General features: G+C 42.2%; 1 protein-coding gene across 16 annotated transcripts in view; it reads left to right on the top strand.

Annotated features, from left to right (window-relative positions):
- Positions 1-15,454, top strand: part of LOC140396543 (gephyrin) — a 799,798-nt gene that overhangs the window by 499,486 nt on the left and 284,858 nt on the right. The gene's annotated exons all lie outside the window — the stretch shown is intronic.

Here is a 15,454-nt window from a genome sequence, read left to right as displayed (position 1 = left end):
ATGACTGAATTCGAGTTAGTGAAGGGATTGAAAGGTACTATGGGACACGGCTGATGGCGTCAGCGTACATGTCATAGATTATCATAGAATCATAGAATTTACAGTGCAGAAGGAGGCCATTCGACCCATCAAGTCTGCACCGGCTCTTGGAAAGAGCACCCTACTCAAGGTCAACACCTCCACCCTATCCCCATAACCCAGTAACCCCACCCAACACTAAGGGCAATTTTGGACACTAACGGCAATTTATCATGGCCAATCCACCTAACCTGCACATCTTTGGACTGTGGGAGGAAACCGGAGCACCCGGAGGAAACCCACGCACACACGGGGAGGATGTGCAGACTCCGCACAGACAGTGACCCAAGCCGGAATCGAACCTGGGACCCTGGAGCTGTGAAGCAATTGTGCTATCCACAAGGCTACCGTGCTGCCCCCACATGTGGAAACAGACATGTTATTGAATCACGTCGCTGATGGACAGCATGCAAATGAGAAATGGGAAGGGGCCACAAAACAATCCTTCGACGATTCCAGAGGTATTGATGCGGGTATAGAAAGAAAAGTAATTGCAGGTCATTGATCCTCTGGCTAAAACTGGATAGATAGGAATGGAACCAGACTAGGGCACTGGACAATAGAGAAGAGGAAATTGAGAGAAAGTACAGATGTGGATGGGAATACCACCACCTACAAATTTAGCTTAAAGTCACACACCTTCCTGACTTGGAAATATATCGCCATTCATACATATTTTCCTGGAACTGCGTCCCTAACATCACAGTATGAGTTTGTTTTTTATGTTCAGCAGCCTGTTTTAATGGCATGATAAACTTTCTTTCCATGGCAACTAAATCCCGGAGTGGGATTACATCCCATAGCTTCTGACTCAGAGGCTGGAGAACTGCCACTGTGCCGCAAGATCGCCATTGTGGAAGTAGCTTCACCTGATGGACTGCAGCAGTTCAAGAAGGTGTTTTACCATCACCATCTTCTTAAGGATAATTAAGTGATTGGCAAAACATGCGTGTATTGCCATCAATATCCACACCCATGAATGAATTAAAAATTCCCATATGTTTGTGTTGCTACCAGTATTGCAGTAATGTCGCATTGCAGATATTTTTAAGAAATATATTTTTATTAGAGTTTTTCCATTTTTACAAATAACGCAACAAACCCTCAAAACTGGCACAGTACAACATGAATATTTCTCCATATATGAACACAGAAAAAGACAGGAGAACACCAACATAGTTGGTTCAGCTTAATCATTGTGCCAGGCACCTCCATTTATACAAAAAGCCATAATAATAAATGATGCACACCCTCCTGTACAGATTGTTAATGGGAGGAATGCATCCGATTTCAATGGGAGTATGCAGGTTAGGCATTCCATTGGGTTACATTCCATGATGATCTTATGCCAATTCTGAACTGAAGGAGATTTATCGTTAATCAAGGAGCAGAGGATTTTCTTCCATGGCTAGCTTTAAGCAAAGTTCTTTTTCATTCCATATAAAATAACTGACCACCCCATTAATTTACGTTAGGACCTTGGATGATAGCAAGAATTGACAGCGTCTGTAAAGGATACAATAACCTAGGCAGCACATTCATCTTAATCAGTGGTATACTGCCCAGCCACAATATTGGTAAGGAGGACCAACGATGTAGGTCTCACTTAATAGACGCAAGTAAGTAGGGGGGATGTTTGTCCCATACAAATGTCTGAAAAAGGGGGTAACAAAAATACCCAAATTATTAACGCCTGAGAGGGACCATCAAAATGGGAAAATAGCAAAGAGGGAAGGTCTCCCTCTAAGTCTTTCCAGAGGTATGGCCTCAGACTTCAGAAAGTTGATTTTATAACCTGAAAAGAGGCTAAACTTACCCACCACATCAATAATAGTGGGAACAGAAACGTCCGGCTTCGATACAAAGAGCAGCGTGTCATCCACATATAGTGTTGCTTACCCCCACTAAATAGCCCAAATACCAAAGAATACCATCTAATTGCCTCCGCTTGGCTCAGTAGCCATTGAAAACAATAACGTTAGCCCTGTCTAGTCCCTCGCTGGAGACAAAGATTATCAGATCTGTAACCGCTAGTAAGAACTGCCGTCAGTGTACTTTTATAAAGCACTTGTATCCATTTAACAAACTCCCCTCTCAATCTGAACTTTTGCAGCGCATAAAATAACTAATTCCTTTCCACCCGGTCAAAAGCTTACTTTGCATCCAAAGAGATCACAAAACCATCTAACACCTGCTTTTGAAAGACCTGAATGATATATGATAACCTCCTGACATTGCTGCATGTATTCCGGCCCTTTATGGACCCAGTCTGATCACCCTGGATGATCATAGGGAGGATTGTTTCTAGGTGCCCGCCAGCGCCTTAGACAACAATTTTAAATCTACATTCAGGGGCGAGATCACTCTTCAGGATTCTTACTTGCCTTAAAATTAAGGAAATATTTGATTCACAAAGCAACTGTGGCAGTAGACCTGCTTCAAATGAGTGGCTATACGTACCAAGCGAAGGATCTATGAGCAAGTCTTTAAGTTTCTTATCAAATTTGCATCGAAAACCATTAGGCCCCAGGGTCTTACCAGATTGAAGCTCCCTCAGGGCAAGAGTCTCCTCCTCCCTAGAAATGGGAGCCTTCAGGACCTTTGATTATCAGAAATTGTTGGGAGTTAGAGGAAGGAAAATAAACCCTCCACTGTCATTGCATCCCCAGACTGGTCTGTTTTAGATAAATTGGCATAGACATCTTTCAATGGCTTATTAACGTCCTCCATTTTAATGTTTCTATTATCTTTTGAGTCTAGCACAGGAAATAGCCCTGCTCCCTTACTAGTAAGAAAAGCCAGGTATCTGGCTTTCCAAACTCCCATAACTTATGTTTGACACATTGAGTCAACAAGGAGTCCAAAGCCATTCAGGTTGCATTAATTTCTTTCAGCAGCGAATGGCTAGGATTCCTTTTTTTTGGAAGATATTTTATTAAGGTATTTATAATTTCAATAATTTTAAACATCAGGTTGCAACAGGAACAAACCAATATAACCAAGCCCCCCCCCCCCCCCCCAATAACAAACTCCAGCCAACGTGGCTTACACAAACATGACCACTTTCCACTGGTTCTCCTGCCCTTACTCGCCCCTCCTCCCCCATGCCTCCTCTTTCCCCTCCCCTAGCCCCCTGCTGACAGCTTCATTTTTCTCGAAGAAGTCGATGAACGGCTGCCACCTCCGGGCAAACCCTTGCAGCGATCCCCTCAAGGCGAATTTAATTTTCTCGAGTGTGAGAAACCCCACCATGTCGCTAACCCATTTTGGGGGTTCCGAGTCCCTCCAACCTAGTAATATCCATCTCATGGCCACCAGGTGGGCAAAGGCCAGAATATCAGCCTCTCTCAGCCCCTGGGCTCCCGGGTCTTCCGACACACCAAAGATCGCCACCTCTGGATTCGGCACCACCCTCACCTTTAAAATGTCTGACATGATGTCAGCAAACCCTTGCCAGAAATGACTAGGATTCCTGTCGTACTCCCTCTCTGTTTCAGCCAATTTTACTTCCAGCCAGTATTTTATGTTTTTGTTGGCCGGATACAAAATGACCAAACCCCGAGCATAAGCCTTACAGGTTTCCCATAGGATTGAGGGGCTTACATCAGAAAGAGAATTGCCCGACTAGAAGAATTCAGATTCAGCCTTAAAGTACGAGATAAAGTTATGATCCCTGAGCCAAGACGCATCAAATCTCCAGGGTCTGAACCAGGAATAGGTCCCCTTGAATAAAATTTCCAGGAAGACTGGCATGTGATCACAAATCACAATGCTATCCATGGAACAGGAAGTCATTGAGTGTAGGATTGCTTTTGGCATGAAATAATAGTCAATTCCGGTATGACTTTGGTGGGGAGCAGAGAAGAAAGTGAACTCTTTATCTTTAGGATGCAGTGTTCTCCACACTTGTGAATACCGCACCTTCTCGCAAACCGATGCTAAAACCTTTACCCGTTGTGTGGGGGGGGGGATTCCTAGTTACGGGGAGTTTGCCCTTCAAAGGGTTAAGATGACAATTGAAGTCCCCACCTTTAAAGGAGTTAGTTGATGCCAATTCAGCAAAGTCCATGAAGACTCTAGTAACAAAATCAGAGGAATAAAATGGGGAAACCATAGACATTCATTATTTTCCCCAGACATTAGCCCCTTGACAATCACATACCCACCCCCCTTATCCTTCACACAGTCCTCCATTAAAGCACATTTTTATTGACTTAATACTGCAACACCCTGGCTACAAAGACCTGCTCCACCCAGTCCTTCAATTTTAGGTGCTCCTTTTCATCTAAATGAATATCTTACAATAAAGCTATGTCAACTTTTTCCTTTTTAAGGAAAGACAAAATTGTTTTCTCTTAATAGGATGATATACTCCCAGTACTTTCCAGGAGCAAGGTTTCAAAGTAGCTACTGCCATTGCTTATTCAGCGAAAGAGTGTGTAAAATATTGACCTAAAGAAAAAGAAGGCTTACAAGCCGGAGATTTCTGTGCCCTGCTCGGTCATGAACCAAACCACATGGGTCTCAATTCAACTAATTGGGAACAAAGTCCCATAGCGAGCGCATTTAATTGCATGTTTCCTGGCATTTGCAACACCGAAAAGCACATGGTTTTCCAAAACGAACTGGCGTTATATAAGGGGCCTCAACGGGAAACATGCGGGCGAAGCCGCTAATAGCCTGGTTTTGTCCACCGGGGTGCTTCGCTTGCCAGAACTCTGCCAGAACATCCTATCAAGAGAACTCACTAGTGCAGCGAAGGTGCCAGGCTGGTACTGCCAAGGTGGCCGGCACCACCCTGCCCAAAGGGCATGCAGCTGGGGGCCTCCAATCCCCTGAGAGACCCAATTGAGTGCCACCAGCGTTGAACGGCGCTTGCCCGAGGTCTCTGAGGTGAAGGGGATGAATCCCAAAGCCGCGGATATCTCAGGAATCTGCACATTAGAGTGAGACTAGCTGTCTCGCTCTAATATGTTGATTTGCCAAAAGGTGATCCCGCCCACAATGGGCATGATTTACATCGTAAGTTCTCGTGCGATTGCATTGGATCTTGTGAGGCATTGTGAGCCGTGTAGGTCCTGGGAGCGGGTCTCCCAGCTTTTATCGGCCATACTGCGCCGTGCTGAGCTGCTTTTCAGGTACAGCGTGGCCATTGGATTATGCTCCCCTTCTCCATCTCCAACTGTACCAGAGGCACAATTGGCAATTATAAAGTATATTTCTAGGATATGAGACCTGCCTGTATCCTTGCAGGAACCAGTTAACGATTCTCGAACCCCAAAATACAATAAATACACAAAGTCGTTAGGTCTGAGGGGGTTTTCCTCACCAAATGTGAGGACCCGTAGGGCTATACCTACAGATTTTTCATCATGGCGTCTTTCCCCTAAAAAAAAAAGAGAAGATTGGGGGGCGGGATTCTCCGCCGGCGTGATTCTCCATTTTGCCAGTGCCCGGGCGTTTCCCGACGGCATGGGGCTGCCCCACAATGGGAAACCCCATTGAGCGGCCGACGTAACGGAGAATCCCACTGGCAGGTCGAGGCTGAAAAGTGGCGTGGCGGGGTGGAGAATCCAGCCCAAGGTATACCACGATAAGGATGAGTGTCAAATTCCCTTTCTGCATTCTAACCCCTCCCATTAAGAATTAAGCTACTCGCCCATCTCCCAGCAGTGACGCTATTCATATTTATCATGAATAAAGCAAAGGGGACCATAAAACATATACTATTATAAACATACGGATAAGAAGGAGAAAAGACTGATATCCATCACACAGCCAGTACCATCCAACCTGCATAGTGCACTCCTTAACTAGAAGGCGCATGCTGAGAGGTGTTTTCCATTCAAGACAAATGGAAGTCCCTGGTATTCTTCAGAATAAAACACTCATTGTAATGCTCAACCATCCCTATCAGCATGATAAATAACAACACAGAATGAGGAAGGAATTATAATGAGAAGAGATAGAGTCCAGAATTTACAGCGGACTGCAGATTGTTACTCCAAATTATTGTCTTCAATGGATTTCACAAAGGCCTTAGCTGGATTGTCGAATGTCTTTCCAGAATTGTCGGATATCACTCTCAAAGATGGCAAGATATAGCAGAGCATGTTGCACTCTGATAGCTTTCAGCCATTTTCTAACTTCATCCTAACTGGTGATTGGCTGCGGTATTGTGTGTGTTGATTGGTCCCACTGTGTGTCCATCAGTGTGTGTGTCTGCACCATGATATACTGGTGTGTATTATGACAACCCCCTTTTATAAAAGAATGTACATGTGTGGCAATAAATAGTGTATGGTGAGAATGTCCCTAACTACGTGTGTGCGAAGGACATATTTACAGGACTATATACATGAGAACTAAGCTATTTACATGGGAAGGTGCCTGGTGCAGAAAAACATTATGTAACAAGAATAATGAGATGAACACTATATACAAACCATGTAAACGATCAAACGGAAGAACAGAACAATTCAGAAACTCTATGAGTCCACAAAGTTCACAAATTAAGTATCTGAGGTGGGCGCCGAATTCTGGTTGACCGTCAGGGTTGCACACCACTCATCGTCTGGATCGATGCTGTATACCGACAGCGGCTGGTGTCTTTGCTTCGGGGACACCCTGTTTTTTGTCACGATACCGGCTCGAAAAGGCGTCTTCGGGTCCTCGGTGTCACTGCTGTGTGGGAGGTCCGCATCGGACTCGGTGACCGTGGTTGAATTGCCCAGACATTCCTGCGAGGCTGGCTGAAGCGATATGAATTGGCAGGCTGAGCTGCTCGGCATAAGGCAGCATAGTGGCCAAGTCTGCCACATCTTAGGCATTGTCGAGATTTGGCAGGGCATTGCCGTTTTAAATGAGCGGAGCCACAGTTGCCGCACGTCGTAATGTCAGCACGTTCGCTGCGCCACCGCGCATTCGCGGTGCGGTCGTGCGTGGTGCGCGACTGCGCATTACGTTCTTCGACGTCGCCGTCCCCTCGTTTGGTGCGCACAAGCGTGTGAGTCCGCGAAAAGCGCGCGAAATGACCGCCCTCATCCAGGCTGAGGTCCTGGAGTTGCTCAATTGCTTGGACCCGTTCCGCCTCGTGGGGACCTTGCCGCACCATTTCAGCCGCTTGGATGTGGGGATACCGACTCATGGCATTTTCGTGTAGGACACAGGTGTCAATGGCGGTCGCTAGGGTGAGCTGCTTTACTTTGAGAAGCTGCTGTCGTAGGGGGTCCGACTGAACACCGAAAACGATCTGGTCGCTTATCATGAGTCGGAGGTGGGCCCGTAGCTGCAAGACTGCGCAAGGATGCGGAGATGAGTGAGAAAGGATTGGAAAGGTTCATCCTTACCCTGCAAACGCTGTTGGAACACGTAGTGCTCGAAACTTTCATTCACCTCGACGCTGCAGTGAGTGTCAAACTTGAGGAGGACCGTCTTGAACTTTGTTTTATCTTCATCATCCGCAAAGGTGAGAGAACTGAAAATGTGGATGGCATGGTCCTCGGCCGTGGATAGGAGGAGAGCAATCTTCCTGGTATCCGAGGCGTCCTCCATGTCTGTGGCCTCAAGGAAGAGCTGGAAGCGCTGTTTGAATATCTTCCAGTTGGCCCCTAGGTTGCCGGCGATGCGGAGCGGCGGCGGCGGGCAGATGTTGTCCATGTTGCAGGATGACGGAATGCTGGCGGAAGGCACATCACTTGCAGGTAGGTCTAAGAAGTGCTAATATCCCTCAACTCCTGGTATCATGTTGTGTTGGGCGCTCTGGATCCGTGGAACACATACAGGTCACCAACACTTGAAATATTGCAACACTATTTTATTGAGTCATTAACAGTTTAACATACTCTCACTGTGGGTTAACATGATACTAGCTTTAACTAAAGACCTTTTCCTTGTCCTAACTAGTCGATGCATTCAGCACATGGTGAATGTCTGTGCTGCAGGCTGTGAGCTCTGTCCTACTAGGAAGCTGCAGCTAGAATGAGCGGGAACACTGATGCCCCCTGTCTTTATAGTGCGTGTGCTCTAACTGGTGATTGGCTGCGGTGTTGTGTGTGTTGATTGGTCCCACTGTGTGTCCATCAGTGTGTGTGTCTGCACCATGATACACTGGTGTATATTATGACAGCCTCAAAGACAGGATACAATGTGCTCTTTCTAACTTAATACGGCCAGCTTTCATATGTAGATTAAGAAAACGTGGTAGCCAGCTCTCAAAGAATTTAACTGGGAGTTTACCCTCAGCTCCTACTGGTAAACCGATAACCCGGACGTTTTTCCTCCAGCTTCGATTTTCCAGATCATCCCGGAATTCTGACATACCATGTAGTTTCTTTTCCAAGGATTGCAAGTGGGCCTCAACTGAGGATGTTGCATTTTCGACAGTAAGAAATCTCTCCTCCGCTTCATTGAACCTTTTGCCAGTATTCTGCAGTTTCATACCATGAGCACTGATATTCTACACTAATAAGCTGAATTTCTCGTCAATGACCTTAATAACATTAGCAATCATCAGTTGCAATTCCTTCAAGAGTGGCGGACCAAGTTCGAGGATTAAGTCACCATGTTGAGGAGCCGTCTCCACCCCAGTTGCTTAACTGCTCTGTTTTGTCAACGATGTTCTTAGGATTTCTCTGCATTTTGTCATCAATGTTTAGCCAGAAATCTTCCAAGGACATAATATTAAGTTCTGACTCCCGGATGAGATAAATATGGGCTAGGTGAGAGTGATAAATGAAAGGATTAATGGATGAGTAGCACCAAAGGCCACAAAAACACAACCATTCCCGCGTTCACATCATGTGACCCCCAGAGTGCAGATATTTGCTAGCGGTTTCTCGAAAAGGACTTGCTTATCGAGGAGCATCTTTAAAACCTTTTCTGTTTTCTTTGGCAAGCACTTGAGTATCTAGCAAAGTCTCCCATGTATAGTTCTATAGCAAAATAACAAACAGCTGTTTTGTTCAAGGTGAGCACTTAAAGTCTGTTTTGGCCCTGAATTTAGCCATAATTGTCACACTTTGAAATGATGGAAGGCAGAAAGGAAATGAATGATACAAAATAAAATTAGATTGCCAAAAATTCAGTTGATGCATTCTATCTGGACCACTTTCCAGTTTCCTGTGGTATAGTCTACAGTGCTTGCAGTGGTTCAGGAAGGCAGCTCACCTCCATCTTCTGATGGGCAATAAATGCAGGCCCAGTCAGTGCAGCCCACATCCAATGAATGCATAAGAAAGTCCAATTTGTATGTTTGTCTGTAGTTCATTTTGTAAAATTACACTGGAGGTTTGATTTCTTATAAAGATTTGATCTTTAGTTTCCTTGCTCAGCATAAAACTTCCTTTTTTGATTAAACCACAAAATGAAATTGAATATTTTCTTGCCAGCTACAATCACTGTGAAAAAACACCAGTTTTTACATTGTTCATATTGATTAAGAACGTCCTTGAAGCCACTCCCACCTCACCACTGTGACCTTGCTGAAAGTGTAGTAGAAGTTCACCGTAACATAGGTAAACAAAGTTAAGATGATGGAGGATAGGCATCTGAAAGGAAATTCCTAACTGCAGAGATGACATTCAGGCTATCAAATTCCTTTACAAGTCAACATGAGATTTAGGAATCAGCACGAAGAACAGCATTCTGATGCCATTACTGAAAATACACAACCAACCCCGATAGTGTTTTCGAGAATATGTCAGAAGTCGCTGTCATCGTTCAACTTGATATTGTTCTTACCTTCAGGTTTGTTCAAGAACAGAGTAGTGTTTCTTATTATTACAATGAGTCCACTTGTATATGTGATCCCATTAATTTCAATCCCAAAATTGAAATTCTCAGGGAAATTCGAAGACATCAGTCTAAGATGTTAATCACTGAGCCAAATTTATGGAAATTTGATTCCCCTATTTCGGTGCTGTTAGAATTCTGTATCACTCACTTCCAAAAAGTCATTGCTTGGCATTGTTTTGGTGGCATAAACTTGTATATTGAAAACAAATTCAACCTCCTCACCCAAGAAAAACTACATAGACATAAATGCATTCATTTAGTTTTCTAAGTTTGTATTCTTGTTTTCAAATATGAAGACTAAAGATATATTTGTTTAATACTTTTTCGTCATGGTTTTTGTTTTTTTCAGGATCAACCTATTTATTACTAACCCAAGGCTGCTTTCATAGACAATCAGTTCTACTTTGTGCCCTTTTATTTCTGGAATATGATCTAAAAGCAAATGTCATTATTAGATGTTTAGTTAATAAATACAAAGTGCTTATACATTCGTGTTAGCTTTCAACAACACTTCAGTGGTGTTCCTAACTACTTTTGCTGAGAAAAGGATTAACTTGAGCATTAACTTGCGGTCGACTGGGACACGTAATGTTAATTAAAACTATAATTATAACAGGAATGATTTAGTACATGTGGTACATTTAATGAGCTGCACAGCCACAGTGTTGCCAACTTTTTAAGTTTTTTAATTTTTTGATTAAAATTCATGGTAGGATTATTTTACATGGGCAGTTCTACATGATAAAAGTAGGATACGTTTTACAAGAAAAATCTATGAGTGAACATTTGCACGACAAATCCTTGTCAGTTTGTTGATGATATTCTGTTTAAAAGAAAACACCAAATTGGTCTGTCATTTAAAATTGCCTTCTCTGTCATAAAGTGGTGTTTAAGTGGTTGGCAAACCTGTCTGACAATTATATGGAATAGCTGGAATTTTGAAATATTTCATAAGATGTCTTGCATATTTTGAACAATCACCTAATTTGTTTTTTAAGTTCACATTTCTTCGTTCTTCTGTCTTTAACACTTCTCCCCCCCCCCTCCTCCCCCACAACCCCATTGTAGCAACTTCGAAGGGCGGATGAAGGGAAACGAGTTGCTAGTAGAGGCGGATCTCTCAAAGTAAATATGTCCACAAACTATCTGCAAGTTTGTCTATCCAGTTCTCTCTTAAATTACGCTTTAGCATTTCGTACTTGCTTTCTCTACTGCCTCCCATTTTCCCCAAACTTGCAGTCTTTGACTTCATTGCTTTTACATACCTTTCCAGTTGTCCCTATATGAAGTTTATTTTCACATTGAGTTTAATGTTAATTACTTGTGTTTGGAAATTGAAGAAAATGTGGTGTTCCAACTTCTGTGTTATGTCTTCTCTTCCTTTCCAGTTTATCTGCTGTTTGATAATTTGTATCACAAACTCTTTCCCTTTTTCTTCTGATATTCTCATGCAGCTTGTTTACTAAATGAATGTGAAGGAAATTATTTTAAGGTGTATCTGTTTCAAGCAACAAAGTCAGTAGATTATTTCTTCAAGACAAAAGAAATGCGCAGCTCCTTCCTGGTTATTTGCCAGCTCTCAGTTTATCAACTTGACATCACGTTTCTCACTCCCTAAATTTGAAGCTTATTAAAACTTAAAGCTGCAATTTATTACAGATAACTTTTATGATCTTCACACCGTCTAATTCATTGGTCTCTATTTTTGCCTGTAACCGAACAAAAATAACAGTTTGGTATTTTTTAAATAACAGCCCCACTTGCCGAATGAGCATGTTAATACAAATTAAAATGCTCAGAAAAGTTATCGCCGTACCCATTTTTTTTTTTTTAATTGCAAAAATTTGTTTTCTGATTGCGGTGTTTTGCAAATGAACATTTGGGGAAACAACATTAGCTCTAGAAGGCAGTGCAGAATCATAGCTGCTTGGATTATTGTGGCAGCGCTCCTGGTCCTCCCGATCCCCAAATACATTCCTTTCAAAGAGAAGAGAATGCATGGACACATCTAATTGGTTGGATAGGATGGTTAAATGGTAGCGGTGCAGTTACTTGAGGAATGTGTGTGCGACTCAGAATTTTATGTCGCACTTACTTGAAGAGAACTTAGCTGCTTGTATTTAAACATTGCTTTGTCCATTAACAGAATGGAAATAGTCCTCTGAAAGTTGTGTTTACTGAATGCTACCGAATAGGCTGTACAATATAATGTGCAACACAGAGAAAGTGGAACATCAATTATAAAGTGACTTTATTTTTTGCCCACAAAAATAACCAATTGTACAAGTGCATTTTTAATCACAACTATTACATATTTACATATTCTGAGAAAGAAAATTTAGCTAAAAGTGACTAACATGAAATGAAACCTGATGAAGCTGGCGTTGTACGGTTTATAGCAGAGTAGGTGAAAAGGAAATTTGATGGAAGTGTTCAAGATCATGAGCAATTTTCACAGAGTAAATATTCCAGAGGCAAAGCAATCGCTAACCTGAGAGCATAGATGTAAGGTGATGAATAAAAGAACCAGAGGTGATGTGAGGGAACTTCTTTTTTTGCACAGCAAGTTATTGTGATCTGGAAGCAGATTCAGTTATGAGTTTCTAAAGGAAACTGGGTGAATACTTAAAGAGTAAAAACATCTCAGGACTGTGGAGGAAGAGCCGGTAAAATGGACTGCTCCAGAAAACAGCTGGTACAGGCATGATGGACCGGATGGCCTTTTCTTTTCTGTGCCTTTCCATGATTCTAAATTTCACATGAGTTAAAAATGCAAAGAAAACTCAAGCAGAAGTGTCTAAAATTATAGTTAGTGTCACTTTTTCAGATGACAGAAATCTGAAATATAGGTTCTTTCCTTGCCTGTGTTAATGTGATTTGGATTTTAAGCATTGCTGGTGTGCCATTTATCAGAAAAGGTGTTTTGAGGGCACAAATACAAGTTCACTGATCAGCTATTCACACTTTTGATGTTCTAAAATTGAATGCAGAATATAAGATACATGTTTACAAAAACATATCTATTTACAGAATGTGTGCATAATTCACTGACACCGTCTGTTTGCACTAGTTGTGGATAAACTTTGGCATGATTGTTCATCATAGTCTTCCCAAACTTCAATTGCACAGAATGTCCCCACCCCTGGTACATGAGATCACAATAGTTGATTACCAAACGAAAACATGAAAATCTAAGAGTTGCCAGAAAAGTATCCCTCATATATTTTTAAAAGCTTTGGAAAATGTAAGAGGCTTGAATGCACTAATCTGATCAAGAGAATTGACCCACACAAGTTTGCACTTTGTAAAGTCATGAGAAATCTTAAAACATACTGGTGCCTTGTAATCAACCCTAGATTCCTGCTCTGTAGTATCTTATTCATACAGCTATCAGCATTTTAATACATGTTAAGCTTACATTGTAGCTCACCTATCAATTTGGGTGCCTGTAAATTTACAATGAAATTAAACAATATTTGACTCTGTCTCTAATATATCTTTTATAACCGGTGTTCTGTACAGTTTTGGTCTCCAACTGTTAATGTGCTTTTTGGCACCCAGCATCACAACAGCAAGTTTGGCCAGAGGGCTTTCTCATACTTGTTACATTTACTTCAGATGTGACCACCACTGATTTTCCCTCCTACCCGAATGTTTCACTTCAGATGGCCGGCATAGCTTGATTTCTATCGATAGAATTGTTGATTATATGATTCAATCACAATCTGCCAAACTGTTGATAGAGGAAACGGTCCAAAGGAGCAGTAAATGCCCAGTGGTTATTTTTAAATTGCACAGCATCATTGCTCCTGTTTTCTCAACAATGGTCCCATTTTATGTGAAATTAACCTGAACAAACGATTACAACACATGAATGTCTAAGTCTTAGCCTCAGGTAGCATATCGAACATGTGCATGTAACGGGATCACCACCATAATTGTCATTACATGTGGTTTGGATGTAGGTTGGGGTTTCTAAATTAAGATTAGGGCATAGTTGGCCTACCTCACTGGAGTGCCCCATAGTGTACAAAAGTTGAGTTTGTAACCCCAGCTATGCTGTCCAAGAAGCAAGTGATAATGACCAGCCTCAGTGCAGGAATAAGTAGTTATGGAGGAAGAAGTGGAAACCTAGGGAGGAAGAAAACCCTTTTGATGATTGAAAAAATAAAAAATAAATCAGGCGCAGCACGGTAGCACAGTGGTTAGCACAGTTGCCTCACAGCTCCAGGGTCCCAGGTTCGATTCCCGGCTTGGGTCACTGTCTGTGTGGAGTCTGCACATTCTCCCCGTGTCTGCGTGAGTTTCCTCCGGGTGCTCCGGTTTCCTCCCACCGTCCAAATGTGTGCAGGTTAGGTGGATTGGCCATGCTAAATTGCCCCTTAGTGTCCAAAAAAAGGTGAGGTGGGATGACGGGGATAGGCTGGAAGTGTGGGCTTGGGTGGGGTGCTCTTTCCAAGGGCAGATGCAGACCCGCTGGGCCGAATGGTTCATTCTGCACTGTAAATTCTGTGATTCTGTGAAGATTGTCGCACTGTCAAGTTAAGTAGCTGAGACCCAACTTGATTCATTGGCTTGTGAGATCTGTTTTAAGCTCAGTAGGGACTACACAGAAGAATTAATTGTGCAAATGTCCCTCACAGAAAAGCCTTTGCAATTGTACTCCTGGCATGTTAGAATTCTGACTGTATGAAAGTTTGAGTTTGCTATGCTAGTGAACTTTGAACACCCTTCCAGTTGATTTGGAGTGGCCTTATGATTGATAAAGTGAAGAGAATAAAGGGCAGAATCTTTCTGAACAATCATCTAAACAATCCGCTTAAACGTTTTTATATTTTTGAAAGGAAACAAACATGTTTTCCTATAAATAGCTGCGCACAATGACTAAACTGTACCAAGTGTACACTGTAATTCATTGCAGCTTTAAGAATTGGTCCAAAATATTCCTTAGTGAACAACAGTTTGAAATGCAAGTGATACATGTTTTCAAGTTTAATCTCTCCCAAAAGTGATGAGGAATGTAGTATTAAATGAAAGGACAGGCTGTTTAAATCATTTTCTGATGTTTACACGTAGCTCCATCGAAAGCTGGAGGAGCTCAGAGATCAGCTAGAAGGAAATGTGAAAGGAGGCTCTCTCAAAGTAAATATATAATTTTACCTGGTGATGTTACTCTGCTGCTGGCCGATAACACCAGCTCAAATTTTTTACTTTATTTCTTTTTCTCCTCCCTTCCTCTTCCTCCTCCTCCACAACAGGGGTTTCATTAGAATTGAGGCTGGAGACTGAGAATTAGCTCTCGTAGTTAATTAAGAATTTCAGTTCCGCTGTCTTGAAAGAAATGGTATCCATTTTGTTGCTCTATATTGGCAAAAGTGGAAAACTACATCAACATAAAATCTGCATTACAGAAACCTTAAAATAAATGCCAATTTCTATAAGACCATTTTTAAAATTCCACTTTTCCATCTTTGGTGATCAGTATTGAAGCATTTGCATCAGTCATCATTTTCAGGTTGTAAAGAATACTCGAGATCTCTTCACAACTAAAGTGAGGCAACTGTGATACAGATTTGATTGT

Source organism: Scyliorhinus torazame, chromosome 2 (genome assembly GCF_047496885.1).
Source record: "Scyliorhinus torazame isolate Kashiwa2021f chromosome 2, sScyTor2.1, whole genome shotgun sequence".
Classification (NCBI taxonomy): domain Eukaryota; kingdom Metazoa; phylum Chordata; class Chondrichthyes; order Carcharhiniformes; family Scyliorhinidae; genus Scyliorhinus; species Scyliorhinus torazame.
The sequence above is the reverse complement of the archived record's forward strand: the minus strand, read 5'-3'. Positions and strand labels throughout refer to the sequence as shown.